Raw genomic sequence first — 16,232 nt, forward strand, 5'->3', positions numbered from 1 at the left:
AAAACTCCTAAAACAAATATGGGCTGAAGTATTCAGCAGCGGCTCAATGCAAGCTGTCAGGCTCTCAGAGACAACAATGCAGTGTTTTGAGGGCTAGATGTCAATCTCGGGCACAGTATTCTCAGCTCGCTTCCGTCTCCTTCCATGGATTTTTTTTTTTATTTTGTTCCCCCCTCAAGACAGGAAGTAGCTGACATGCTTGCTGGAGTGAGCCACGCCTCAGATGTTTGAGTTGAGAGAAAGGTGAGGAGGACGGAGCAAGAACAGCTGTCAGACCCCCCAAAGAATCTGATTACACTTTCTCCACCTACTTTCTACTGTCATGAGTGCTTACCCTGTGAATACTGATATACAGCTCCAGTCTGAAAATGTACTTTGATAAAGAGGATTTTTTTGCCAAACTCTCATCACAGCATATACCAAACACGGTATATGGTGGATCTTCTGCAGCTCTTTAAGGAGCTGCAGAAGATCCACCAGCCCAGCATCCACCTGAATGATGAGCTGGATCCTAGGTGCCAAACTAAATGCATTTGTCTGCTGTGACAAAAACTACACACTACAACTGTAAATAGCAGGCAGTTAATAGTGGTGAACTGATAAAGATTGAACACACCAGTGTATATAGTGGCTAAAAGCAGCTCTGACAGACTACAAAAGGCTGTTTAATCTGTGTAAAATAAATGTCAGTACGCAGTGCAATGTCACCTAAATGTCATTTGAGTTGCGTGTCACTTTTATTTCTGATGTCAGACTCCATCTTTAGAAAGCCATTTCCCTGCTGTTCTTTGCTGAAAGGGTTGTGTTGCTCTAATGCAGAGAAAAACAAGTAATTTCCCCATGGGGATCAATAAAGTATCCATTATTATTATTATTATTATTATTATTACTCTGCTACCCTGAAGGTTTTCTTCTTGGATTTAAGCCAAGTGACTTGGTCCTAGTTTTCATCATCTCTAAAAAAAACTTGTGTGATTTTGGCAGTGTTGGTTTGGACCATTATCACACTGAAATGTTCCTTTTCTGCCAGACTTCAGGAGACTGGGAAGCAGCTTGTCAGTCTGTATTTTGGTATAACTACAGGCCATCTATAAATGTCATGTGCCCAACAACTTTTCCTCTTATGTAGCCTCATATTATCACACTCACTGCTCGGTCCTCCGATGATGGGTCTGTGTATTCTGCTGTGTTGGTCTGATCTGGAGAATTTTGGATGCCAAGTCAACACCTCAAACTCATTGTTACGCTCCTAGAACCATTCCTGAACCATTGTATCTATAGATATGGCATTTCCAAACTCCGGTGACCATGTGACTTTACAGCTGAGCTTTGTTCAGCGTTATTAGTAAGGTAAGGCTTCAAAAGTTGCATTTATGCACCTACAGGATTTTCTAAATAAAAAAGAATTAGAACCTTAGAATTATAATCTGATCATGCTTATCAGGCATACTGACTAATATTACGATATTAGACAGGCTAAAAGAGAGTGCTAGGTCTGACTTTAAGCACAATGTAGCTCGCTAACCCATTAGTGTTGCTTCATAGTACACCCTTCTGGTCGCAGCTACTTTATTTCCATTTCTTTGCATTCCTCCCTGTGCTAAAAATCGTCCCGACCCTCGATGCCATGCAAAGTCTGCATATTGTCCGATTTCATCCGTGTGTGAATAGCACATATATTTCCAGCGTTTGGAAGTCTTCTCCTGTTGCCTGCTACATGTGAGAGCGGACAACTCCTGATACTCTCCAGAGTTCATGTGAGACACATCTCAGCTTTCCTTTCAGAGCCACAAATAACATCATACACGTGTTTTCAGAGGTCGAGTAGCTCTCATCATGGCTAATAAGCAGGTTTTTGTTTCTCGTTAAATTAATACGTGCACCTTTTTACCTGAGACACAACTGGAGGGAAGTGTGAGCAATAAAAAATTCCCTTTATTGTATTTTCTTTCTTTCTCAAGTATCACCATTAGATAATAACTCACGCAGGATTAGCATGCAGCAGGAGTTAAGACCCCTCACAGACACAAACTCCCTTTGCTCCCATGATTACACAGGGGTGGGTGGCCACGGGGCAGAGAGCTTTTGACCCATGGGTAAAAGTAACGCTGCCTGTCTAGACACCAGGCCAAGAAATATACTTGTTTTGGCTAGGAAGACGTGTGTGTGAACTTATCCCCGCATGTGCACGTGCACACACATGAACGCACACCTCCTTGCTCCAGACATGCTTGCTTCAGTCTTCCCCCTCCTCCTGTGACTGTCAAGAGGAGACAGCCACACTGTGGAAAGCCCAGTTTAAATTTATACTGTATTTATTGGAACTCCCGTTGCATTTTACTGTTCATTTGTCCTTGCGGCTGGAACGGCGTTTGAGTTCTCTGGGAAGATGTCAAACTTGGTCCATCAAGGTGTTATTTTTTTGAAGGCATCTTCTCTCACAGTTCAAAGGCAATCTGTGGTGAAGGAACAAATGTGAAATGAGGTGCACTGCAGTGAAAAGAAGATGTTATTAACTGGGTGATACGGCAAAGATAAATTTGGTTTGCCAGTTTTTCTAATTTTTTCCATTCATGTCTACTTGATCTATCACTGGTGGTAATTTCTATTTTATGTGGCCAAGCTTTCAGAACATGTCTGTTAGAGTAGAGGTAACTGAAAGCTGGAGACATTATGGAATTTTATTACACTGGAACTTCTTTCTACTCAGTCTCTCTATGTTTGCACCTCCAAAGTGAACCACAGGTGCCCCACAGCGCTTTGCAGACCTGCAATAATCTGGCGTAACAATATGAACACCTGCCTATCTGGCGAATTCGGGGGCCAAGCCAACATCTCATGCTCATTCTTTTGTGCTCCTTCAACTATTCCCAAACCATTTTTGATTTGTGTCAAGGTGAATTATCCTGCTGAAACAGGCCATAGCCATCAGGGAGTACTGTTTCCATGAAACGGTGTACATGGTCTGCAACAATGCTTAGGTAGGTGTCAAAAGAGCATCCACATTGATGGCAGGACCCAGGGCTTCCCAGGAGAACATTGCCCAAAAGCATCACACTGCTGCCACTGTCTTTCATCCTGTCTTCCTTCTCTCACCCCAACCAGTCGCAGCAGATGGCCCCGCCCCTCCCTGAGCCTGGTTCTGTCTGAGGTTTCTTCCTGTTAAAGGGGAGTTTTTCCTTCCCACTTTCGCCAAAGTGCTTGCTCATAGGGGTCATAGCATTGTTGGGTTTTTCTCTGTATGTATTATTGTAGGGTCTACCTTACAATATAAATCGCCTTGAGGCGACTATTGTTGTGATTTAGCGCTGTATAAATATAACTGAATTGAATTGAATAGAATTGAATTGAATTGCTCCGTGGTCCAGTTCTGATGCTGACATGTCCACTGCTAGTGCTTTCAGGAGTGTACAGAGATCATCATAGGGACCCTGACTGGTTTGCGGCTTTCCAGCCCGATACATAACAAACTGATGTTCATTTTATTCTAACTCCTTTATTCTAACAACCCACAAAGATGCAGTTTCAGAGATGCTGTGATCCAGTCATCTAACCATCACAATTTGGCCTGTGTCAAACTCTATTTCTCGTTCTGAGGACAAAATGCTACCTAATCAATCCCACCCACTAACAGGTGCCATGATGAAGAGAAAATCAGTGTTACTGACTTCATCTGTCAGGGCTCATAATGTTACGCCTGATCGGTGTATGATATAATGTTTAAAATGATCATTATGACTCTGCAGTTGTTTTGGGGGGATGTCCCGCTGTAGAAAAAAAAACAGCTGTAAAATGTAATAGTAATAGGATAACTTATAACTTATCGTTAAACTTAGTTTAGTGTCCTCTCAACGTCTGAGCTGAAGTGAAAGCTGCAAATGAGTCATTTGGCTCCGAGTCTCATCTCCTTCATGCTGCTGTCCCTGAAGTTTGTTTACCTTTATCTTTTTGGTAATCTACACACAAAACAAGTAATGCTGCTCCACTCTGCATGGTTTGGTAGTTTAAAATTAGGTGCAAATTGTACGTCATGTCAAAAGCTTTTCATTTCAACCACTTCTGTTAGCAAAAAGGCGAACATCTCTTTTAGCAAATGTTTTTATTTAGAACATTTTCTCCTAATTTTCCTCTTCATGTTACTAAAATTAAATGCGGTGGCTCCCATAATATAACGGTGTACTTTTCGCTGATTGTGTGACCTTTTAATACCCACTTCTACACGTCATTCCCCCAACTGATGATATGAATCTATATGTCACAGTTCCATTACAAGGAAACACATCTGCGAGTATGCAGTTACAGGTACAATGGTGAGGCTCTATGAGTAAATAGCGCGTGGGTGGTTTATGTTTGTGTATGTGCTTATGTTTCAATCTGTGATAGGCCACTGATGTTTTCACTGGATGAATATGAATACCGCACACCTACTCCTTTCCCACACACACTCACAGAACATCAGAACATTTTTCTGTGCACATGAATAGCGGCGGAGCACTATAAATGAACATCCAAAATGCCAGCAATTACTATGGTGTCCCTTTACTCAACCTCTCCATATTAAACCCCGCTTGTCAGATTGTCTCCGGTGCTCCGAGCAGCCTGTGCTGCGAAACAGTTTTCATTAAGGGAGGATTGCCATGGGCCTTAGCCTGGCGGCTTAATGTAATTTCACAGCTCAGCGTCCGTGCGACCACTTCAGGGTCCAAGCACGGCCACCCACACCTTTACAAGAGCCAGCCAGAGGTGCTGAAAGGGTGACGGGCTGCTAGTAAGTTTTAAGAGCAAAAGGGGAGCCCCAAAATGAAATTCCAGCACAGGAAATGACTGTAATAATAACATAACAACCAGCAAGGCTTTGGAAATAAACATGTACAGAGATAGAGCGCGTTTCGTGTCGTAATGGGGTGTTGAGGACGAGGAAACTCACTCAGCAGTGGGTGCTGTTTTTGATGGGGAAAGGTTTTAAGAAATACAGTAGGATTCTTGTAGTTATGGAAATTATCAATGACGCATTGCAAGATTTGGTTAAACACTGATTTATTGTAAGCCTTTGCTGGCAGTACTTGAAAGGACAGTATACTGTTTAGAATATAGTGTAATGCTCATGTTGTTGGCCTAAATAAACTGTGTGTTTTTTGCAGGGGAAGATTATATGACGATACCACGTGTAGAACTTAATACCAAATCGCTAATTTAGCTTACTGGTCCTTTAAGGTGTACTGACAAGAGTGGCAATTTATATACAGTAGATTCATGTAGTTGAACCAATCTCTTCACCTCAATCACCTCTTGAGTATTCACCCCGAAGGTGTAAGCCAAGTGTGCAGTGAAACTCCATATTAGAAACACGTGGAGAACATTACACATCTGTACTCAAAGCGACATCTGGACAAAACTGAAAGTCAGATAGACTAGTGTTTCATTTTCATGGTTTACAGCTTTGAAAGGAGCCAAAGAGTCTTGACTTCAGTGCTTTGGAAGGGAGAGGAGCAACAAAGCCAGGCAGAAGTTAGGCTGTTGGAAACTTTAAATAGCCACAAATGCAAGGACACCCACAAACCAGCCATGGGGGGGCCAAGGCTGTCTACTCCCAGTTTTGGTCCCAAGCCTGGAAGGAAGTGCATCTGGCATAAAATCATGCATGTGGATCGTAAAGAATGAGATTTCCACAGAGGAGCGGTCGGGCCTCGTTTAACAACAGTGGCAACTACTTTGGTTGAAGACAAGGGAGCAGGAGACAGGGAAGGAGTGAGGAGACAGTGAAGGAGCAAGAAAGGAAGGGAATGTGGAGGTGAAATTAGGGACAAAAAATGGAGGGACTGTGACTGGTAAATGGAGCGATCTGGCTGATATGTTGGAGAGAAGGAAGGTAGATTTATTGTGTATGTAGGTGACCGTGTGGAAGGGAGGTGAGGCCAGGAGCATCTGAGGTAGATTCAAACTATTCTATCATGGTGCAGGTAGATGTAACATTAGATGTTTGTCTCTAGTCTGTGTTTGGAAATCAAGAATATGAAGAAGCAAGTGAAGGCAGAGGCCAGGATTAAATGGTGGAAGTCAAAGAAGGAAGAATGTTGCAAAGCATTCAGGATGGAGTTGATGCATATCAGAAGATCAGGTTGAGCAGTTTGGAGACAAAGTTGGAGAGGTAAGGATGAAATGGTTTGGACATACTGGATAAAGAATGTTGAATACCGAGCTGCCAGATACAGGAGACCTGTAAACTCTGTTTAAAATTAAAAGTTACTAAGTTCACTAAACTAAATTTGTGATATTATAAACCCAAATCTGAGCCGGCACATTGGATTTCTCTAAAATGTAAAGAAATCAATGGAGCATAACACTGAACCATTACAGCAAATGTATCTGTGTGATACATTTAATCAAAAAAATATTTGTTTGCACATATTGCTGGATGAAAGATTACAGAAACATACAAATCATTTGAGAAACAGTCTATTAGCCAACTCCTAAGAAGCCTAACAGGAATGCTTACGCCATGATGTCTCCAGTTGTCTGTGTCTGCAGCACAGTATGGGCTACTAATGTGCATTTTTCTTACACTATCCTTAATCTTGGGTTTATTTTAGTCAACATAATATATTTAATATAAGATAAAACATACTTTCCATCAAAATATATTTAAGTGCAACACTACATGGCAAATTGAAGTTTTCTGTTTGTTTATTTTAATAACACGAAAAAAGATATCATGAAAAGGTTCTAAAATTAGTGAAACAGTTTCTAATAGTTCTAAAGTTTCTAATAAAAAATGATAGAACTGGGAATGTGTTTGCAATTGCGTGGGTGAAAATCACCTGATGTTACCATTCTAGGGTTTGGAGGCTGCGAAAGGGTCAACTTAATATATATACTTTTTTTTTTTACCAACAGCTCATGCAAAACTACTATACATGACTCCCAGAACAAAAACGAAGAGCTGAAAATAGTAATCTCTCTTATAATATTCGTTGTTCAATAGCTAAATGCCGTGATAGTGCAGCTAACATAAGCTAGAGTTTAGCACTAGCATGGGGTTTAGCATAACATTACAGGAAAACAGCGATGCTATCTCCAGGGAAACAAAATCTGCCCATCAGCACATCTGCATCTCAATAATTGAAGACTTGTCTGATAAACTCTGCCAACTCTACATTCTTATATTTGCATGGGTTATGGCTTGAGATGGTTTCACCTTTTTCAAATGTTTGTGCTAAGCTAAGAGGCTACTAAATATAGCTTCACTGTACTGACATAAGTGTGGTATTGATCTTCTCATCTACTTTCCATTTTGAGCATTTCCTCAAAAGCTGGCCTGTTCCTTTTGATGTGGCTTCTTGGGAAATTCCCCCTAGCTTGGCCACACGCAATTGGATGTGACTTCAATGCAACCATATTGCACCTAAGGCACCACCACCACCACTGGTTTATGAGTTAAAACACAGAAGTCATTATTTATTGAACGGAAAGGGTTAATTGAAATAAAGGACCAAGGAGCTCAGGTTTACTTTTTCACTGTAAGCCTTGGTAAAACAATGGATGACGCAATAGGTGAGCCAAAAGCAACAATCAGCCCAATCTTCGCATTATGAGTCACGACCGAGAGATGCTCATGCTTATTCAGTGTGTCCATTGAGGTGTGCAGCCTCTTCATTTAATATTTCCATAAGGTTGCATATGAGTGTATGCCAGGCAGTCCCTGTAATAAGGAGGTAATGTATTCTGTGCCAATGGCAAAAAGGTACGCTTGAAACATCCCTCATAGGAGCAGCAGTTTCCAACTTGACAGTGGACACATACATAATTAAGCCAACTAAAAAAAAAATGAATATTTCATCTCAAAGCATTTTCATCTCCAAACATCAAAACACCTCAACGTCTCACATAATGAGCAAGGTAAAATACTTTTATTCATAGAGGGAATATGCAACAAGGAATGCTCAGAGTACCTCGCTGAAAAATATATCAGCTGGAAAAGGAGAGGGAGGCCTTATACTGCTCTTTTTTCTTAGGTTGAGTTCTTGTACTCGGTTCTTTAAGCTCACGTAAAGAGCTCATTCTTTCCTACGAATGTTGCCGAACCATTTTTTCTCATCTGCAATTGTGTTATTATGTTATATTACAATGTCAGCCTTAATGTTTTGTAGGCGGATCCGGCTATAACTCACTCTGACCTGTAATTCATGACATGTCATCCATGAGTCGCCTCAGGACTTTTGGTTTCGCAGGTATGTGCGCGCATGCCAAAGAAGAGGATAAATTATTCCATAACCTTGCAGTGGTTAAATTTTACTAGTGCGGTCTATGTCAGAGTTTGCCAGAATTTCTTCACTTTTGTGATGGCACAGAGGTTCTGAAAGGTCTCAGCTTCCAAAGAATATGTCATAAATCATTTTGCAGTGGTTTTTAGCGGGGGTAGTGGCTGCGCATAGACCCAAAGCAGCAGCACCACGCTAGAGAGGATTACTTTGACCACCAAACCTGCCTCTGACTGGCTCCCCATACACCTTCATAGAAGGGAATTAACCTGCCATGACTTGAAACGCTTTGCTGAGCGCTGGTCGATACTGTCATTATCCTAAAGCAATTCTTAATTCTATTTGGCCCTGAGCTAAAGATCCTTGTATTGATCACAAAGTAGGGATGCCACAACAACTTTTTTCCATAGTTAAGATCTCTATGTGTTGTTAAAAATAAAAGCTTCAGCAGCTCCTATGCACAGCCCAGAGGGAAAGATGCAGCCACAGAATGTAATTTTGGATGTTTAATCATACATTTCACAGTGATACCTGATGATTTCATCAAGCGTTACAGTTATGAGACACAAATGCTCGAGAGTGGTACCTTTGTGTTTCATCGAAAAAGGCAGCTCTCTTTCATATCCTGTTTTGGGAGATGAGAAATATTGATATCACTCGCCGAGCACTATCAGCATGAAACAGAGGCTTTCAGTAAAAGCAGCAGTGACAACACCTGTACTGAAGTTCCTGATTACATGCCTTTGTTCTCAAAGCTGTGTGTGTCTGAGCATGCATGTGTGTGCAGGAGAAGAACAGAGACACACAAAAAAGAAAGAAAAAAAGATGGAGAAATCTGAAGTAACATGTAACCGAATGCTTCTTTTTCTGTCTGTCATCCACACACACAAGCATGCACAAGCAGACAGCATCGCCAGCTGCCACAGACTATACACTGCGGCCTTTGACAGCGGTTAGCAGAATGGGACATGTGTAGCCCCAGGTGACTCAAATTGCAAAACTAACAACAGCATGCTTCATTGCACCAAGAATGCAGTGTGAAACACCAGCAGAAAGGCAGTGTGTGTGTGTGTGTGTGTTTGTGTGTCCGTGTGCGCATCAATTTACATGTATGTCTGAATGTGTATGTTTTCGGTTATGCATAAGTGTCATAACTGACTCATCCAGTAATGTAATGCAGCAATTAATATGGACTTCATTAGAATTCTTAAAGGAGCCCGAAGCATCAACAAACACGAACTAGATAATGCAGAAGTATTGCTATCATTAAGACTAACTGCTCTGAGTGTACTTGTTATCCTGTCCTCTATTATTGAAGGATCAAATACATTTATATAGAGAACACTACACTAAGAACTCAGTCTATCTACACTATTCAAATAATAATAATAATTAAAGGAAGACGTTTTAATCAGAGGACAGCATCAAGTAAGTTAAACTTGTGGGATATTGATGTGATCAGTTAAGTAGCGGAGGGGGTTGTTGATCAGGTTCAGCTGCTTTGGTGTTATAATGAAATTAACAACAGCTGCATTAGAGAAGCAACAATGAGCTTACCCCAACACAGGAAGGGTTTTAAGGTGGAGGCCACTCCTTATGACTGTGTTTTTACTAGTTTTATGCTCAGCGAGGGTCAGTGTCACTACTGGTAGCATGAAGGAAACCTGGACCCTACAGAGGTTACACAGGTAGTCCAACTCAACCAGGATAGTACATCAATATGTGTCATTGCCGTGAGGTTTGCTGTGTCTCCCACACTCTCAAGAACATGGAGGAGATTCCAGGAGACGGACAGTTATTCACTGAGCTGGAGAGGGTCCTTAACCCATCAGCAGGACCAGTATCTGCTCAATTGTATAAAGAGGAACATTATGAGCACTGCCAGAGCTACAAAATGACCTTCAGCAGGTCACAATCTCTGACCAAACAACTAGAAACAGACTTCATGAGGGTGACCTGAGGCCCAACGTCCTTTAGTGGGCCTTGTGCTCACTCCCTGGCACCATGGAGCCCAACAGACATTTTCCATAGAATACCAGAATTGGCGGTTCCACCACTGGCGCCCTGTGCTTTTCACAGATGAGAGCAGGTTCACCCTGAGCACATGTGACAGATGTAGAAGGGTCTGGAGAAGTTGTAGAGAACGTTATGCTGCCTCTAACATTGTTCAGCTCGACCAGATTGGTGGTGGGTCAGGAATGGAGGCACATGCAGACCTCTACAGGCTAGGCAATGGCACCCTGACTGCCATTAAGTATCAGGATGAGATTCTTGGACCCATTGTCAGACCCTGCGCTTGTGCAAGTAGTCCTGGGTTTCTCCTGGTGCACGACAATGTCCGGCCTCATACGGTGAGAGTATGCAGGCAGTTCCTGGAGGATAAAGGAATTGACACCATTAAATGGCCCCCATGCTCGCCTGACCTAAATCCAATGGAACATCTGTGGGACATTATGTTGTGGTCTATCCAGCACCACCAGGTTGAACCTTAGACTGTCCAGGAGCTCAGTGAGACCCTGGTCCAGATCTAGGAGGAGATCCCCCAGGACACCATCCATAATCTTATTAGGTGCAGGAATACTAGCATATAGGGGTCATGCAAACTACTGAGTATCATTTTGAGTTGCTCCAATGAAATTTCAGCTAAATGGACTAGCTTGCTGCATCATTTTTTGACTTTCATTTTCAGGGTGTCATTTCCATCAAACGGCGTGGGATCCTCTTGATCCTAACAAATTACCAGGTTTACATAACTTGTACTTAGTTACAATTGTTTAAACCAAGGATCTTGGAATTTGCATTTGTTTAGAAATAGCCCCAAGACACCCTCCTTGAGTTCCTTGGACTTCCCCATTGTTCTGAGTATTAGTCATTCTGATGAGTGACTAATACTTTTTTTGCGCTGTGTAAGTGAAACTACCGATTATAGTCATTTATGATCAATAACAAGAAGTTAATAGGATATCGTATAAGCTTCAGCACCACTTAAAATATATATATTATATTAAATCAAAAATAAATTCAAATTGGTGAACTCAATTTTTGTTTATAAAAGTCATTAAACATGTATGCTGTACAATCATTCCACCCTGGAAAAAGAACAGTTTAAAGCAATCGTCATAAGTGCAAAATTATCAAGGAATAAACAGATGAATTGGCTGTGTTGATAAAGTAATAGAGGTGGTCAAGCCACGTATCCACTTTCAAGCTTGCTAGAATTATACAAACTGTTTTTGCTTTTTGTTTTGTGTTACCGTTTAAATTTGTGCAGTTTAAAAAAAAATCACTCCACCTATTTAGTGCTTTCCTGGTAAAATACAAAGAAAACAAAAACATGTGGCTCAAGACTTTTGCACTGCATTACATATGGAATTTAACTGATTGAAAAGACACTCAGATGCAACAGAAAATCTGTAGGAAACCGAAGTGAATTAAGTAATTTCAAAATAAAATTAAAATAAAACAGTGAATGATTATTTTTCATCAGTGTTTGAGACATCCCAATCTTTACTGTGATTTTTTTGATGCAGAATTATAGTTGTTTTAGATGCTACCTTTATATACTACTAATACTAATAAGTAAAAACTCAGTTAAACAAAAATATGTGTAAGAAGGTATATGCACACACTTCCTACAAGGCAAGACTGAGGCCCCTCCAAAGGAATGGGGTCCCTTGTGTCACTGCAGCCTTAAATAAAATACCCTGTTGCATACTGCACACGTACAGTAGTTGTATGTGTGGTTACGTGCTTTCTTCTAAAGTTTTGAAACACCGTTATGCGTCTGTTACCGTGTCCTGCAGTGACCCCCACCAGCCCGCTCTTATATGTTTGATGTGTCTGAGCTGTCTGACAGCTTCAGTGCTGTGCTGCGCTGCTACAGGTTATTACACGGCTACTCATTGGCTGCTTTGACAGAACAGAGGAAAGTAGGTCCCCACGGGCCGTACTATTTATGCCTAAACGGGGTGATAAAATAAATGAGCGACTGTATTATGTTCTTCCCTTTTCACTCAGACTGACACTGCCAGTTGCAGAGTGGAATAATTGTTTGTTATTTAACTTTTAAAATATAGTTGAAGTGTGGGAACGTCGAGAAACGTAAGCGTTTGATAAGTCGCACACATTCATCACCCCTCGCCGGATCAAGCGGATGGTTTGGCTCAAAATGGCTGTAGAGAAACAGTTTTGAGGATCGACGCTTTTGCCAGGTTTTTAAGAAAAATGAGCCACCCTGTAGTTTGAGGGCACATCCGCCACATAACTGGGGATCCAGGTGAGACACGTTTAAAGGTTATTCAACATTTGCACCCGACCCGTAGCTTACAGGGGGGAAAAACAAGGCCGAAAACGGCTCGCTTTGCAATGTTGTCAGGGTGCCTTGTACTTGCAGCGGGAACAATCCCTGGCTCTGGTGTTGATTTATAGTGTGGATAGCGGCTTCAAACTGAAATAACAGTCTCCAGAAAGTGTGGAATTTGGTGTAAAAGTACTCATGCATCACACGGTGGGTAGAGGAAATGTAACTACGATGTCATACAGGCTGTGTGTAGCTAATGCAGAGCAGGCCTGCGGCTAACCCTGCAGCTGTGCTGTGCACAAATACGTCACCAGGATAGGATTCCCTGCAGTGAGATGTGTACACTGACACAAAGCAGACCCGAGACATGTGGAAGCAGATACTAGGCTGATTCATATTGTTTTGAATGCAACCCAACGTCTGCCCTCAGCTCAGTTCCTGGGCTTTTAACGTGTGAGTGGAGGATCGAGCTGGAGCCCCAGTGTGTATAAATTTGATGGATATCGGTCTTGATTGCTGTAGACGTTATAACTAAGGCTGTGCAGATGGGTCAGGGGTTTAGCCAGGATATGCAGTATAATGCCAGCTGACATTTAGTGGCTGGCAGAGATTTTGTCATTCATACAAATATGTGTGTCAAATATCTAAAATAAAGAACACTGCAAGTCATGCTGCCAAGAATTTATAGGACCTTTTGGAGCAGTGCAATGAGATGCAGCCCCCAAAACATTTCTTAATTGTCAGAAGTTGTGATTTTATTATAGCATATGTGATTTTTAAAGTAGATAATAATAGACGTACTTGATTTTCCACCTCAGGCCCTTTGCAGATTAAGAGCTGCGGTGTTTATTCAAGAGGTTCCCAAAAGATGATCAGAACTAAAGAACATCTGCAACATGCACACCATTTGTTTCAGAGTGTTTTAATCGGTTTTTAATCACTTTTCTATGTGAAACTGTGTACAGTGCTTGACACAGAACTGTCTGATTTGTAGTGGAGATTGGAATGTGCACATGTGATGTGATTATGCATTCACCCTCTGTGAACACTTATTTTGCATGAATCTTCTGAAAAATATCTGATTGTTATCATGGGCGCTCACTGAGTCTGTCATCCTGCAGTTCAACTCTGCGATCCTGGGCAGTGGCACAGGAGATGGTGGTATTCCTGCTTTGGAATAAAAGCAGATGAAATCAGCAATACTGAGTATTTCTGAAACGGTGTTTAGGGGAACCCATTCTCCCCACTCTCTGTGCATTGTTTTAAGTGCCAGTGGCTGCTGTCCAACCCCCAAAAATGTTTCTACCTCTGTGCTTAACAGCTGACAAGCTGTTCTTTTCATCAAATGCTGCTCATTTTCCCCCCTCCAAACATACCTCTGGTGATAGTCCCAGAAGAGCTCAGTTTACCTGCATGTGTCCAGAGCGCTTGTTTCCAAGTGCAGTCTCGCTTATCCAGATGTTGATTTTTGTGATGAGATGGCAGGTAAGGTTTCCCTCTGATGGTAAATGGCCTGCATTTGTATAGCGCTTTTCTAGTCCATAGGACCCCAAAGCGCTTTACACTACATTCAGTCATCCACCCATTCACACACACATTCACACACTGGCGATAGCAAGCTACATTGTAGCCACAGCTGCCCTGGGGCGCACTGACAGGCGAGGCTGCCGGACACAGGCGCCACCGGGCCCTCTGACCACCACCAGTAGGCAAACACGGGGTTAGTATCACTCTTCCAATGTCGGCCCGGTTTGCGCATCCATGCGTCACAGTGGAACCATCACTCCTGAGTCAGCAAAACCTTCCCGCTGCTCGTTTGTAGAGCCACAGAGGGCTTCTTTTTGTTTCTTCTTTCAGGCATGCTGTTTGATGTGGAAGTCAAGGTTCTTGACTTAATTGGCATTGCTTAGTGACATTTTCACACAGTGGAAATCCAAGGCTGGAGGAGGGTTGGCGTCTTTAATAGACCTGTGATTGGCAGGCTTCAGTTTTAGATCAGCTGTCTGCTTATGGGAGCTGTGGAAGAGTCAGAGAATTTGTAGTATGACAACAATGAGACATGTACTAGAAGTGGAATGAAATCTTTGTTACACATTTATGTGGTTTTTAGATTTTTGGTTCCAGTTCTGATCTCAGTAAACAGGCCGATGGGCTGCTGTTGATGCCCTTTTCAGTTCTTTCACAGAAAATGGAAAGTGGATATTAAATGCTTTTAAAGATGTTTTAATGACGGATTTTGGAGAGGATCGAGGGAGAAAATTCCCCGCCAGTCAGAGCCATCTATTTGGAGCTGGAAATCTGTCTTGCTGTGGTATACATGTTCCAGCCAGTATTCTTGGTCTTTCTTTCTAGACACAGCTATATATTATGGTCACCATCTACAGCAGCCCAGTATTTATTTATTTATACATAATAAAGATGCTGTAACTCTCTATCTTTACTGTGGGAAAGTCTGAGACTTCAGTTCAGTGCCTTGCTCAAGAGCACCTGGCTGGCAGCGTTTTAGAGAAGAGCTCTTTTTCTCCTCTTGCTGGTCTGCTTGATTTGATGCCAGTGAGAACTAATTCAGAAGTGCAGAGAAAAAATGTTTTCACTGGAAAACCCTTTATTCACAGAAATCGCTGTTTCAGCGATATTTGTGCTGATGATGGAAAACAGGTCATGCCACTCAAATCAGAAGATGACTTTCTGCTTTTGGTGGAGGTCTTACACTCATAACAAAACTCCTCCAACACATGCTTCACAAACAGTAACCGCCACCACTCAGTTTCCTACCACCAGCCTCTCCAGTGTGATTGAGCTTGTTGTCATCACTGGAAATCCTGCATTCTGTTTCTGTTCTGATTGGCTGGCTCACAGAAAAAACAATGAAACCAAAAAAAGAAAAGAAAAGCTGAAGAATTGACAGAAAAATCTCTCTCTCTACAAACAGTGTCCTAGCCTAGGACCTGGATGTCATATCCAGGCCATGCAGCTTTATAGTGTGTGAATGAAAGCATGGAGTAGCCAGGAGGGAGTCATCATTATCATCACCTCTTTTAGCCTGACAAAATACTAGCCCCCCTGAAAAACTGACCAATGCTGAGTATTTAACTTTGTAATGCTCAAAGTTTGTAAAATCAAGTTAAAACTGAGAGTGAGCTTCCAGTTTATACACAGCATACAAACTTCAGGAAAGGTTTGAACTGTAACGGGCAAAAAACAAATAATTATTGTTATTGTTGCTGTGGAAATTTTTTTATTTCTAGTAGAATAATATAAGCATCCAAAATACACTGAACAAAAATATAAACGCAACACTTTTGTTTTTGCTCCCATTCCCCATGGGATGGACGTAGAGACCTAAAATTCATTCCAGATACACAATATAACCATCCCTCCCAAACAGTGGTCACAAATCAGTCCAAATGTGTGGTAGTGGACACATCTGCTATATTGAGATGATCCATCCCACCTCACAGGTGTGCCACATCAGGATGCTGATCTGACATCATGAGTAGTGCACAGGTGTACCTCAGACTGCCCACAACAAAAGGCCACCCTGGAATGTGCAGTTTTTTGCGCTATTGGGGGTCTGGGGACCCAGAACCGGTCAGTATCTGGTGTGACCACCATTTGCCTCATGCAGTGCAACACATCGTCGCATGGAGTCTATCAGATTGTCAATTGTGGCC

The 16,232-nt window shown here is 41.9% G+C and overlaps 1 protein-coding gene across 3 annotated transcripts in view; it reads left to right on the forward strand.

The window, feature by feature from the left end:
* Positions 1-12,402: 12,402 nt before the first annotated feature.
* The window catches only part of znf438 (zinc finger protein 438), a 56,841-nt gene continuing 53,011 nt past the window's right edge, over positions 12,403-16,232 (forward strand). For 2 of the 3 annotated variants that reach the window (XM_085418103.1, XM_085418105.1), the window contains exon 1: positions 12,423-12,534. The gene's annotated coding sequence lies outside the window, so the exon portion shown is untranslated. Of the gene's footprint in view, positions 12,535-16,232 lie in introns of all 3 variants that reach the window. The other variant, XM_085418102.1, reaches the window with a different exon arrangement.

This window comes from Rhamphochromis longiceps, linkage group LG9 (assembly GCF_057381845.1).
Source record: "Rhamphochromis longiceps isolate RC_006_pf linkage group LG9, R_longiceps_female_GT1.1, whole genome shotgun sequence".
NCBI lineage: Eukaryota > Metazoa > Chordata > Actinopteri > Cichliformes > Cichlidae > Rhamphochromis > Rhamphochromis longiceps.